We start from the raw sequence: 14465 nt of genomic DNA, 5'->3' as shown, positions 1-14465 counted from the left end.
CAAGTTTCTAAAAGGCCAGCTGAGGAGTCTCGCGGGCATCACAATCACCCAGATACACTTTCTCTGTCCTCGCAGCCATTTCGATAGCGGGGGCGATTCGCATAGAGTTCAGGCAAAAAGAGGGAGCTACAACACCCCTCCCCCCGGGTATGAGTCATCTTCGTGGCAGCTGAGAGGCTGGAAGGAAGAGTTGGATTCATTGAGGTGCCCGGTTTCCCGTGAATATTGGAATTCAGTGATTTGGATGGCTCCATGCTGGAGGGAGTTGGGGAGACTCATTCACATTTTCCTACCCGGCACTCGTCACCTCCATTCAGCAATTTCCTCTCAGTCTCTCTAACGGAGTCCAAACGAACAAAGCTACTTCCCACCCGCACCTCAGGTTGACCTTCCACCCTCGCGCCCACCGCAAGCGCTCGCCGCGGCCACGTGACCCCCCGCCAGCCTCCTAGACTCGCCGGCCGCGCCCCCTCCCCTCGAGCCCTAGCCGGCTTTACTCCGCCCACCTCGCCCACGTGACAGCCTCTCTCCCACCTGACTGGCTCCTCCCTTTTCGGCCGAACCCGGCCGCTGTCGCAGCTGCCCTACTCCAAAATGGCAGCCGCGCACAGCACGCACCCGCGCGGCCGGACCTCCTTGACTCGCCGGCCTCCCCTCTCTCGCTCCCAGCCTCCCTCCTCGGGCCTTCACCTACCCGCCTCTGGATTGGCCGACGGGAATCCCGCCCCTCCAGAGCCCCGCCTGCCATTGGTCACGGTAGGCTGCCCTTCAGAGAGGCGTGGCCCCGCCCCCCCCGCCCCGGGAGGTATTTTCCATTCCGGTGGGGGGTTGGGGGGCGGGGGGGAGGGGAGAGGGTGACGAGGGGGAGGCGGCCGGGAAGGGGTGGGGGCTGGTGGGGGCATCCGGCCGAGCTGGGGTCCCCGGGCTCCGTCCGGAGGAAGCGAGGTTGCGCCGGCGGGTCGGGCAGGAGCGGAGGACGGGACTCGGCGAGCGCTCGGACTCGCCCTGTCGCTGACTGCGCTGCCCCGGCTCGTCCTGCCTGGCCGCAGGTGCCCTGGATGAGGCCGCCCCGCGTGCCCCGGCAGCCGAGTGTCCCCCGCGGTCGCCCAGCGCCCGCAAGTGGCAGCCTCTCCTTGCCCGGGTCCCCGCGCCCGGCGCAGTCCTCCTCGGGCGGGCGCCTCCGCACCTCGGCGAGGCGGCACGGCCCTTGGGCCGGGATGGAGCGACCGGGAAGAGGAAGACAAGCCGGGGCATTGAGCCCCTGCGCACGGGACCGCGCGTAGTGGGAGCTTGCGCGCAGTAGGCTCTCGGTACGTTTCGGAGGAATTGCTTTTCGTTTGGGGTCAGGGCAAGAAGGAAGGGGAAGAAGGGGTCATCTGGGGCTGGTTGGAGGGCATTCGTCATCGGGGTCTCGGGGACTGCGTGGGGGAGGTCGTCGGATACCCAATGCAAGGGAAGAGGGAACCAGCTAGTTCACCTGGAGCTCCAGAGCTCCGACCTGAGGGTCCTCAAGGTCGACGGTAAAAGGTCTACCGGGAGACGAAAGAAGAAGCCGGGGAGCGTGGATGCGGGGAAAGACTGGAGCATCTCCTGGGGGTTAACCTGGGGTGGTTAGTACAGGATGCGGAGGTGGTCTTAAGGAAGACCCCGCTTCAAGTCCTTGGACTCTTAATAAATGATTCTTTGGTGCTGGGTTTGGGCATCCGAGTAGCTGAAGCGGACTGACTTTGTGGAGAGGGAGTTGCATTGACAGAAGGATGCTAAGAAACAGCGTAAGTACCTCTTGGTTTGGTTCTGAATTTTGAAGGCTTGAGAAAATCAGTCACGAGGTTTTGACATTTTGGCGTTCCAAGCAAAAGGTGGCTTGCTGTTGGAATTTGTCGGTGATCCTTTATTTTCAATTGATTGTATGTACTTGATGGGTTTGGGGACTTAGCAGTTTTCCTGGACATTCTTAAAACTACACATTTAAATGTTTGTAGCAGCTTCTCCATCCACACTGGAGGCTTGCTTCTTTCAAAGTTAACATTAGGCTGGACTGTACTATTGTGATTTTCTGACGTTTATCCTAGAAGACTAATAAATCATGCTTGCTTTTTCCTGCTTCTTTACAAGGCCGTGTAAAATTGAGCTACATGTTCTATAGAAGTTTTAAAATGGTTTTTCTTTCAGTATTGAAATAGGAAAGATGCTGGTATTAGAAAGAGTGCTCTAATAGCTGGGAATCGCGGTCGGATGCGTACTTTAATCTTAATATATTGTCTCGTATTCATGGTCCGATTTTGAGACTGGCTTAGAAACGGAAGCGAGACACAAACATGAGGCAATGGCTGTTGTCCAGAGTTCACCTTTGGAGCTGTCCTGCAGGCATATTACCATTTTCATTTCCATTGAAAGGAGTGAGCATGGTTAGTCTTTAGTCTTTTTTTACGTCACATCTATATATTACTCATTTCATACATTTGTTTAATTGTCTGTGGTTTACAATATGAAAACTCATTTGATTAGAGAGTACTTAAAATTTAGGGAAAAAATTCTGGAGCAGATCTTGCCAGCTAATTCAAACATTTCTGCAAAAAGGTGCTAATGCTTTTAATTGACCTCCTAAGTACTTAAGTAATGAATAATTATATATTTTTCTCCTATTGTCCTTGAATTTTACTATTTGTCCTTAGGGAGAATGTACTGGCATACAAAACAGCAGCTTAAAATATTGAAACCTAACACCTTTTGACATTATAATGGCTTCTACATCATTCACCTCGCGAACCATCTGTGGCAAACCCTTAGTGGGGAAGGGAGGCTTTCTTTTCCTTTTCACCTTGTTTGGAGTGGGCAGTTTCCTAGGAGTGTGGACCTCAAGCAAGTTTACTGGCTGTGAAGTAATGGTAATAACTTACACAAAATGAGAATGAGAGGCTTGGGGAAGAGATTCTGGTGAGTCATTTCTTTCAGAGCTGGAAGAGGAGAAGGTGGAGATGATTATTTTGTAGATTAGGAAACCAAGGCCCAGAGCATTTGAAGGGACTAAATTGCTAGTTGCTATCGGAGCTAGGATTGGTGGGCCTGACTCTGGAGTGTTCAGTTATTTTCCTACTTTATCACATCTGTATTGTTTATTTCTAAAGCCTTCTAGTGCCAACTATAAATAATTTTTGGCTTATTTGTGATATTGTTCCTTTATAACGATAGAAAACTTTGAAGGCTTTATACGTAATGCAAAACTGCGTAAGCTTTTATTTAAAAGTTAAAAACGTGCTGCTTTATTAGTGAAAATGCTAATTGTTTCCTTTCGGGACAGAACTGTCATCTAGACTAAAATATTAAATGAGCATCTTAGATTAAACTAATGTTCTATTTTTGTGCTAAAATTAGTTGAGACTTTCAGAATTCTAAAGGGTTTTGTATTTTTAAGTGAATTGCATGAAAATTATTTTCTAAGTGTTATGTTTTTCTTATGTTAAAGTGGATTTTAGTTTCTTTAAAAGGAAGTAGAATTACATAATTGTGAAAACATAATTTATGCTATAGTTGTAACAGAGACAGGAGTTGTATTTCAGCCACTTAAGTGAAGCTGCCCTGATGGGTGTGGTACACTAGTAATCAATAATCATAGCATTTGGGAGGTAGGGGCAGGGGGCAGGGTAAGTGCTGGTTAAGGGCCAGCCAAGGCTGCATGGTAAAATCCCATTTCAAAGAAAAGAAAAAGGAAGTACCTATCTTACCGCATATTGGTGAGGATTCTATGTACATAGCACATAGAAAGGGCACAATAAATATTAGGCATTAGTTTCTGTGTTTCATTAGGTTTAATTAGGATGTGTGCTCTTTCTTTTTCCCTTGCTATTATTACATTCTTCCAGACTTTGTTTTTTCTTTTTAAATCCTAGATAAATATACAAAGAATTATTTGCCTTAATGGGCATTTGGAGGAAATGGCATGCTTATGTTTTTTGTTCTGTCTCTGCTTATCATGGACATTAACTGGATCTACATATCAAGTTAGAGTTGATGTGTACATTTTTCTGAATGGTGGGGGGACATTTAAATAGTGCTCCCCCAAAGTGTGCTCTTCTGGCATGTTTCCACGTGGGTCTTCTGAGTGGTCGTTCATGCAAAGAGTAGCTCTGAAAAGCTGTCCTAGTGTGTGGGAGAAATGTATCTATCTGGAAAGAAAATCTTTTAGGGAAATAAACACTTATTCAGCCTCCTGAAGGCTCTTTTATCTGCCTTAGCTGTTTTTAGGAGAGAATGGGTGATCCATCCACCTTCTCCCAGATTACCACAGTGTCACATACTCTGAGGATGCCACATGGTTTTTTGAGGCTCTTATTGAGATACTTTTGCCTGTATGAGACAGTCTCTCTTCTGAAATGCATCTCCTTTATTCACCTTCCCATAACCTATTACCCTCACCCCTAGTTTCTCAAGCCCGTTTCTTTCTGTCATTCAAAATTGTAAGCCTGCCCCACCTCCAATCCCCAGTGCTGACTGAGAATCCATCCTGAGCCTCAAGCACACCAGGTCAGCACTCCACCAGTTAGTTACTCGGTTCTGGCCGGTTTTTTGACCTTCATCTTTTGTGTGGCACCCATGCATGCAAATTATAAATTTGTGTGTCGTTCCTCTTCCTCTTGCTTATCTGTTTAATGCTTTTTTTTTTTTTTTTTATAGGCCCTAGTACCAAACATTGGGTCTGGGAAGAAAATTCTCTTTCTCCGAGAAACCCTCATTCCAGTTTCATTATTCTAGAATGGAAAGGTATTTTGCTGCTTTGCAGGTATTCTGAAGAAATTCTGAGTCCTAGAGCTTTCTAAGTGAGTTTAGATAAGGACATCAAGTTTATAAGGTCCATTGTTGATTGCAACTATTTTGTGCTAATGGAATCATGATAAAAATCATCGAATTCTATTTTCTATAAGTTAATTTCTCATCAACATTTTACTTATTTACTGCACTGTGTATATAAGCAAGTGCATGCCTTGGCTGACATGTGCTTAGAGGACAGCTCGCAGGAGTCATTCTTCTACTGTGTAAGTCCTGGGAGTGGAGCTCAAGTGGGCAGTCCTGGCTCCACAAGCGCCAGTCACTCTTGAGCATCTCACTGGCCTTATCAATTGAATTGTTTTTGTAGCTTTTCTCATTAAACTGCTAGGTTTTAGTGATAAATTTGTGTAATTCCAACTTCAAGATATAGAGTTCTTTTAATTTGCTATGTCTCAGGCCCAGCTAGTATTATGACCTTGTGGTTTAACATGTTCTGTTCAGATGGTGACAATTATTATCTATTATTAGCAGGCTCAGAATCACTAAGTTACCTGAGAGTCACCTAGAACCATCAAAAATTGTTAGGGTTATAGTTGTCTTTCACTTTTATAGAATTTTAATGTTTGAAAATTGACCAGCTCCCAAACTTTTGATTATTATAAACAAAATGATGTTATCATGGTGTATAGAACACTTGTTGGATTCATGATATATTTTTGGAATCTGTAGAAACAATACAGGTTCTCTTTGGGTTTGTTATATCTTCACATATTCTAATTATGTGAATACATTATTTAGTTAAATATAATTTTAGAAGTCATCAAAAATACTATCATTAAGGTATAATAGACATTAGATCAGTTTTTTTTATTTTGGATTGAAGAGAGTATGTGTGCTAGCAAATATTAAACAATGGTCTGTGGTTCAGGGTCCATGGGCTGAGTGGAACAGAATGCTGTCTTATCCTCGGTATGGATGTTTGAGAATACGAGGGACAGTATAAAACATGATAAACTCTTCATTTGCATTGGCCAGCTGGCTTAGTTTTCAGGAGAAAAGGCGCCTTTGAATTTGGATAGAGCAGAGGTGATCTTGGAAGGGTAATGAGTCTAGATTGTTTGCACATGGTAATGCTGAGTAAATTTTAAGTGAACATTAGTTGCCTGCCTTGATCTGTAGGTGAACAATTCAGATAAATTATTTCAGAGACCATAATGACACTGTTCCATTTCCACACGTTCATATATGCGTTTTAACACTGTGGAGAACCAAAATATGCCACCCTAAAATATACTTCTTTGGCATATTTAGAAAACTGTCGACACTGGGATAGTTTTAAAGAGCTGTCTTTTTGTAGAAGAAATTTCATCTATAAAAGAAATCTACACTAGTAAACAGTGATGCAAAGGAGTCTTCTATGAGCCTCTCTTATCTCCTTAAATTAAGGGAGGATCTAGGAAAGATCCTATCAATGGAAGAGAGATTAGAGGACTACACCTCTCTCAGACAGATTGCCACAGGCTGTCACCCATTCAGCACCTTCCTTGGAGTCTTTATCTGCCTTGCAACACAACCTGTTATTAACTGCATTGTTCTGCTGCAGCCTCCCTGGACTTGTTGCTACCACCTCCCCAAGCCTCTTTGTTACTGTACTTTAGGATACTATGTAAACATCAGTCACTTGGCCCTTCTCTGCTGTATTGTCTTGTAAGTGTAGTTTGCCCTTCTCAGTCCCAGGTTCTTCATCCTCCTTAGATTCAACCTTGCACTGAAAATATTATGGGAGAAAGCATATTTGTAATGAATATGTATGGACTCTTTTCCTGTCATTTCCTCCAACAATACAGTATAACAGCGATTCACATTGCTTTTACCTTTATTAGTATTATAGAGCAGCCAAGCCTGCAGCCAGTTTGTAGAGTGCTTGCTTAGCATGCACACAAAGTGGTGGAACCCCAGGGTGTGGTAGGTACATCTTTAAACCTGGCAGAAGAAAGAAGATAACAAGTTCAAGGTCATCCTCAGTTATATGAAAGTCAAAGCCAGCCTAAGCTATGTGAAACCCTACCTTTAAAAAAGAAAAAAGAAAAAAAATAAGGAAATGGAAAGATGTATATAGATTATATGCAAATATTGCGCCATTTTGAATAAGTGTACTTGAGCATCTGTGCATTCTCTATGGGGGGGGATCCTGGGAGCTGATCCCCTAGGAAACTGATCTAAAGGATATCTAAACATTACCTAGAGCATCTCATGTTTGCACACGGCTATAGTCTGACTCTTGTGCTTCACTTTGATCAGCACAAGGACGTTTCATTTTACACGTTTAAGTGATTGAAAAGACTGTAGTGAAAGTTGCCAGATGTGTAGCTGGTGCCAGGTAGTTAGACCAAGCCAGCAAGGAGGAGTTTGAGGAGCATCCCGTGGTGAGTTTTCATGAAGCATAGAGATAATACATATGGAGGAAGATACTCCAGATTCTATTTATAGGACCTGACTTGTGACCCAGGAAGGGGATCCAAAAGTTATATAGATGGCTTCCTTGAAGGCATTTATTATGGTTGCTGTTGGACCAGGAAGTCCGATATATTGAGAGTTGTTGGGCATGGTTCTGAAAATAACAACAGTATTGTACATAATAGTAATTATCAAAAGGTCGCCATTTTTTAGCTGTTATTTTACAGCTGTTCTTTCACTTCAGTTGCTAACAATTCTGAAAGGTAGGTGGCATTATCCAATTTATACAGATAAATTAACTCAAGGACATTTAGTGACTTTCCCAAGACAGCTATTAAGTGGTGGATTTGGGAACAGGGCTCTAGTCTTTTGATCATTAATCCTGCATATATCTTAGGATATTAAAAACATCTCTTAATAGTTTAATTTAGGGCTTATGAAGTACTTTTAACTCCTTGCGTAAGGAGTATATGTAAGTACCTTGAGAGAATTTGTAAGTCGTATTTAAATTATATATATTCTCTCTCTCTCTCTCTCTCTCTCTCTCTCTCTCTCTCTCTCTCTCTCTCTCTCTCTCTCTCGTGTGTGTATGTGTGTGTAACTCTAGCTTCAAGCTGTCCCTGAATCTCTGTAGCCTAGTGTGACCTTGAACTCAAGATCTTCCTGCCTCAGACCCCTGACTTTTGGGGCTTTAGGAGCATGGAAAGACAGGCCTATAATCCTAACATTCAAAGTCTGAGGCAAGAGCACAGGTTTGACTCCAGCCTAAGAGCTACATAGCCATAACAAAATTTTGAACAGACAGAAAAGTGGGCTGGAGAGATGGCCCAGTGGTTAGGCTCAGTGGCTGCTCTTCCAGAGGACCCAGGATCGATTTCTAGTACAGGTCATAAACCATTTATAACCCCAATCCTAGGGAATCTGATGCTCTCTTCTGGGTTTCTTCAGTACCATGGACATATATAGTGCGCAAACAGACAAACATGCAGGCAAAACACACAAATAAAAATATACACATAAAATAAAAAAATTAAATTTAAAAAATGTCTTTAAAAAAGGAAAAATGATTTTCAAGAAAAACTAGGTATGTTTTGCTGTGAAGATTTGCCCTTTAAAATTGGAAGGTTGGTTTTGGCCACCCCTAAAATATTTATTTGGTTGACTTTAATTTTGAAATGTTGTTTAGTAGGAAATGCACTGGGTCGCATTGGGGCAGGCCGAAGTTATCCTGGACTAAAGAAGACTTGGGCAGGGCAGGTGGTGATGGACGCAAGGGGATTACAGCTTTGTTAGATGAATCACGGAGCTCAGAATGGTCTCAGAGCTAAGATAAAACACAAGAAAGTACAAAGACAGCTGTCACTATACATGGTTTTTAATATAATTTGTTCATTTTAATTTTATGTGCATTGGTGTTTTGCCTGCGTGTAGGTCTGTGTGAGGGTGTTAGATCTTTAAGTTATAGACAGTTGTCACCTGCCATGTGGTTGCTGTGAATTGAGCCTGAATCCTTAAGAAGAGCAGTCAGTCCTTTTAACCTAACCTGAGCCATCTCTCCAGTCCTCTACATGGTTATTTATATATACACATCTATACTGTTACATGTCAAAGTGATTTTATAGTAACCAAGTATATATGAAAATATTTGTAAATTTTAAGTGTTGTGCACATAAGAATGGTGCATAAAGAAGCAGTGATGCTCTTGTGAAGGAAAGACAGGCAGGAGAAACAAGTAGAAAACACACTAGGGAAGGGGAGGAAAAGTTCAGGCGGTGGTGGCGCACACCTTTAATTCCAGCACTTGGGAGGCAGAGGCAGGTGGATCTCTGAGTTTAAGGCCAGCCTGATCTACAGAGCAAGTTCTAGGATAATCAGCGCTACGTAGAGAAACCCTGTCTTGAAAAACAAAGCAAAACAAAAAAGCCGTGGCTGGAGAGATGGCTCAGTGGTTAAGAGCACTGACTGCTCTTCCAGAGGTCCTGAGTTCAATTCCCAGCAACCGCATGGTGGCTCACAGTCATCTGTAATGAAATCTGGTGCCCTCTTCTGGCCTGCAGGTATACATGCGGACAGAACACTGTAAACAAAATAAGTAAATACATCTTTAAAAAAATACAAAAAAGCCCCCCAGTCCAGGAGACAAATATGAACAAGTTTGAATTAAGTGTGCTTTGAAAGTCATAAATCTGTAAGTTAACAATGTAACAGAGTTTGTCGTTGCTGTAAGAAAGAAAGCATATAGTTGAAGCATATTTTTTCCACTTTTCTTTTTAGTTTATGCAGATGTTACTATGGCTGTGAAAATAGCTAATTGAAAGTTAGCTGAATTGTCTGATTGTTTCTTCACTCATTTCTGCACAGGGTTATCTAGTGGCTTTAAATACTGTAAGGGAGCTCATAAGAATAAAATAAGCTGGGCTGGGTTACTGTTTATTCTGTATTATTAAAAATGAAAGGGCATAGTATGCTTAAAGGAGGGTAAAGTTTGAGTTTTCTGAATGAGTATAAAAAAATGAAGAAGTTAGAATAGATCCAAGGTAGAGTGGGAACAGATGACGAGTCTTCGGTGTCATATTAGAGTGGTTTGAATTTTTATTTGGCTGTATACATAGAGAAGTAGTACTGTTCAACATTTCAGAAAAGTGGTCATAGAGATAATAAAAAGAATAGTCTGGAGGGAAGAAGATTGGAGACCTTACTAAGTACTTATTTTCTATGGCAAGACGAGTGAGTAAATGAGACTTTCCTGTCTGGCTCCTCACCGGGAGATCATGATCACGGATGCCATTTAAATAAGGAGTCTATACAAAGGAGTCTGAATCAAGGAGTTTGTGGTAGAATGGAAATGCAAGAAATTCAGTCCCTGGCCTTGGGTTGGTTCTGAAGGTGGTAGAAGTTGAGGACAGAGTAGAGTTCCATACATACACTCCAGAGAGGGCAATGCTGGGCTTGAGTATAGACAGTTAAGTAAGGACACAATTGAGACGTCAGTTGACATCACGTCTAGATCAAAGCCTGATCATGGTGTATATACAATTGGGAGGCATGTAGTTTATTGTTGAAAATCATGAACTATGGCAAATAACCATAGTTTCTTAATGATAATGCATTCAGAATAAAAAGTCATGGAAACAAAAATATAAACATTTAAAAATATTTACCTGTTACCGCCACTCAAAAGTCTTATTCTCTATAGTCCTGGCTGTCCTAGAACTCATTATGCAAACCAGCCTGACCTCAAAATCACAGAGACCCTCCCGCCTCTGCCTCTCAAGTGCTGGGAATTAAAATGCCACTGGCCATAAATCTGCTCCTGTGCAGGGTCTTTGTTGCCTTGGGCTGTTGGTCCTCCCAGCAGACGTGGAGGAAGCTTGAAGGCTTTTTCAACTCTAGAACAGAGTATCGCTGAGCCAGCATTTTCCTCTTCCTCTGGAGCTCACCCTGCAGCCTTTTAATGCTTAAGGCCCTGAGAGGGGGACCTTGGAGAGTGCTGGGAGTTTGCAGCTCCCCCCCAGTGGAGGGTTCTCCAGGGTACGGAGTTGATGAGTCAGGAAGATGGAGATGCCTGGCTTCAGTGAAATGAGCACATCTGTCAGAAGCAAGGGCTTCAGGCGCTGAGAGGAAGTGCACAGTCTGGTGGTGATTGAGTTTAATGGAGAAGAGGAACTTAGGTTTGGCCTTAAAGGAAGTAGACAAGTCTGCAGTGAAAGGAATGACACTGATGAGGGGGACACGGTGCCAAGAAAGAGCACTAAGGAGGGGAAAAGTCAGGAATTAGAGGAGATTCACGATGAAGGACAGCTTTCTGTCATTGTAACACAGGACCTAAATTATTTTGTTATAAAGACGAAAGGTTTCTTTGGCTCATGGTTTTGGAAAGTCTCGTCTGTGATTGATGGCCTCATTGTGTCGAGCTTGTAGAGATATCACACATCATGTGGAAGTAAGTGGCAGAGTAAAACTGCCCATCTTTTGACCAGAAAGCAAAAAAGAGATCAGATCTCACAATTCCCCTTGAGGGCAAGCCCTTGGCGACATCTAAGGACCTTCCCCATACCTGCCTCTGAAGCTTCTGCTACATCCTAATAATGCAACCTGGAGATTAGGTCCTTAACACCTGACCACAGCCTTCCACTCCCTGCCCCCTTCCTTCACCCCCCTCCCTCCAGTCCATTCTTCCTTCATAATCGCCCAGAAGTTCCCAGAAAGGAGCAAGCCTCCCGTGGGCTTCAGCTAAAACATGGCATATCAAGCTGCCGTAAAGCCAAACGCACCCCTCCCCTCGCCGCCGCCGCTAATATTCAGATTGGACAAGGCATGAGGATTAGGTTCCCAAGAGCCCATCAAAGCACCGGGGACAGACAGCCTCTGCTCCCCTTATCAGACAGACTCTCAAGTTCCATGAGCAAGGCTAGTAGTTTCTGTGGGTTTTCCTGCCATGTTCCCGACTGGGGAACATTCTTTTTGGTTTTTCAAGATGGCATATCTCAGTGTAACAGCTCTAGCTGTCCTGGAACTAGCTCTGTAGACCAGGCTAGTCTTAAACTCACCTGCCTCAGCCTCTGCGGGGATAAAACCACCTGCCCCTGGGGGGCATTCTTAATCCAAACTAAAGCAGTTTGAATTGGGGTTAGTGAGAAATTAGAATAGGTCAATGACTGAAAACTAAAATTTGGAGTTGCGGCTCCCAGGAGCAATTTAGTAGAAAACTGAACGTGAACAGAGAAGATAATGTAGCAAAAAGCAGTTTAGCACTAAAATAGCGGTTATATTTTTTCTGTTTGTGATGCCTGTCTGGAGTCTAGACAGCACCGATTGTCTGTGTACAATCTAAATCCCATGTGTTCTCTTCATCCTGTTATTATGCATCACTGTAACATTGGTTCTTAAAAGCCCCTGCACTTGAGAGTATTGTGGGTTTTGAAATTCTGGTTTGGTAAGTTAGACGAGGGCCGGTGATCTTGATACACACGGTCGTCAGTCCAGAGTTTGGAAAGAACCGTTCTAAAGGGTGGGCAGGCACGAAGAAGACAGAATCACAGATTTTGGTCATTGTTTTCCTGTTTAAAAAAAAAAAAAAGGCATGAGAAGAACCAGAAGAACAATATACATGCAGTAAAATAAAAACATGCCTGGTATACTTTTTTGTTTTTTAACCTGTCTCATATATCAGGCGGGCTTTGATCCCTTATCTCCACCTTCCACCCTGGCATTACAGGCCTGAGCCACCATAGTCCACCTTCAGCTCTATACTTTTGACTATTTATAGATCATGTAATTCACAGTTCCCATCAGTTCAAAGGATCCCTGTGCTCCTTCAGATTTTGTTTTCTCTTTTTTCCCTCCCTTCAGTCAATGTTTTAATCTCCCACACACACACTATAAGATGATTTTGAAGGCTGTGTAGAGTAGCTTGGCATAACGATCTTGCTAAACAAGGGTGAGGACCTGAATTTGGGTCACTAACCTGTGTGTAAAAGCCAAGTGTGACTGTATGTGACTGTAACCCCACAGGTGGGTCCCAGAAAAGAGCAAGCTTCAGGTCTGGAAAGCAATAGAGGATGGTGCCTGATCAATATCTGCCTTCACACATGTCACCGTGCACAGTGCTCACACCAAGTATACACAGAAAAAAGATTAAGTTTGTCCGCCGTAGAATTTGTGTTAAAGAAGTATAGTAGCGTGCACTCTTGGGTGATGTTTTGAGGTTCTCCTGTGTTACACGTGATGGTAGAGTGCACTCGTGTGATTTTTTGAGGTTCTGTGTTACACGTGATGGTAGCGTGCACTTTTAGGTGGTGTTTTGAGGTTCTCCTGTGTTATACATGATGGTAGTTCTTTGTTTTTCTTCCAGCTGCAAGCTAGAATGATACTGTGTGATTTGTTGTGAAAGGGCTGTTCCCAGCTGTTGACGGTGGTGAATAACAATCTGCAGTGAGCTTGTAGACTGTATCTTCTTACAGGCAGAGTTCCTGTTTCTCCTCAGGGAATCCTAGAAGTGGAACTGTTGAGATAGACAGCTTCTGAGGTGGCTTTACCATTTTGCAGTCTGTGGTGGTTAACCTATCAGCCTGATTGGATCAAGAAAGCCCCCAGGGATGAGGAGGTTCATCTACCAGGAGAACTGTTTACGGTTGATCCACCCTGAGTGTGGGCATCACTATCCTCTAGCTTCTGGATGTTAAAAGAGGAGAATGGGGGTCTCTGTCAGGTGCCTTCTGATGACATTAGCTGTATGTACTGCTTTGCCATGTCCTCCTGGCCGTGGTGGGATGAAACCATAATCTAAAATAATTGTATGTTGTGGAATATTATTTTAAGATGTGTTACATTTGTTTATGCTATGGAACATTTGTTTAATAATGCGAAGATGTGTTGCATTCTTTTATGTTGTATTTGGTTTACTCTGTGACACTTTGTTACTTTGTCTGTATAAAACACCTGATTGTTTTAATAAAGAACTGACTGGCCAAAAGCAAGACAGGAGACAGGAGAAAGGGTCAAGGATCGGTGGGACTGGCAGGCAGAGAGAAGAGAATAAATAGGAGAAATCTAGGGGAGGGAGGGAGGGAGGGGGTAGGGAGGGAGGGAGGAAGAGAGATTTGAAGGAGCAGCTAGAAGGGTCCATTCAGCCATGGAGGGAGGGAGGGAGGGAGGGAGGGAGGGAGGGAGGGAGGGAGGGAGGGAGGGAGGGACTGAGTGAGAGAGAGAGAAATTGATTGATTTGAAGGAGCAGCTAGAAGGGTCCATTCAGCCATGGAGTAAGAGTGAGAGTAAGATACAGAAGTAAGAAAAGGAAAAGCCCCAGAGGCAAAGGTGGGTGGGACAATTTAAGTTAAGCAAAGCTGGCTAGAAAGAAGCCAAGCCAAGGCTGGGCATTCATAAGAAAGAGTAAGACTCCATGTGTGATTTATTTGGGAGCTATGTGCCCCCCCCCAAAAAAGCCAACAAATGGATCTCCCTAAGGCAGTGGTTCTCATCCTTCATAATACTTCGAACCTTTAATACAGTTCCTCGTGTTGTAGTGATCCCCAACCATAAAATTATCTTGTTGCTACTTCATAACTAAATTTTTTCACCATTATGAATCATAATGTAAATATCTGTGTTTTCAGATAGTCTTAAGAGGTGATGATCCACAGGTTAAGAACTACTATCTTAAGGTGTTTTCCCTGGGCTAGTTGTTACAGGGACATAAAACTGACTGACATACCCTCTCATTAGCAGGCAGTCTGAGAATT

General features: G+C 43.4%; 1 protein-coding gene across 3 annotated transcripts in view; it reads left to right on the top strand.

The window, feature by feature from the left end:
* The first annotated feature begins 609 nt into the window (after positions 1 to 609).
* Positions 610 to 14465, top strand: part of Socs5 (suppressor of cytokine signaling 5) — a 39014-nt gene continuing 25158 nt past the window's right edge. The window contains exon 1 of one of the 3 annotated variants that reach the window (XM_057772201.1): positions 610 to 756. The gene's annotated coding sequence lies outside the window, so the exon portion shown is untranslated. Of the gene's footprint in view, positions 757 to 875; positions 1311 to 4700; positions 4762 to 14465 lie in introns of those variants that run through there. The other 2 variants (XM_057772193.1, XM_057772210.1) reach the window with 2 other exon arrangements.

This window comes from Chionomys nivalis, chromosome 1, assembly GCF_950005125.1.
Source record: "Chionomys nivalis chromosome 1, mChiNiv1.1, whole genome shotgun sequence".
NCBI lineage: Eukaryota > Metazoa > Chordata > Mammalia > Rodentia > Cricetidae > Chionomys > Chionomys nivalis.
This window is presented reverse-complemented; position numbering and strand designations above follow the sequence as displayed.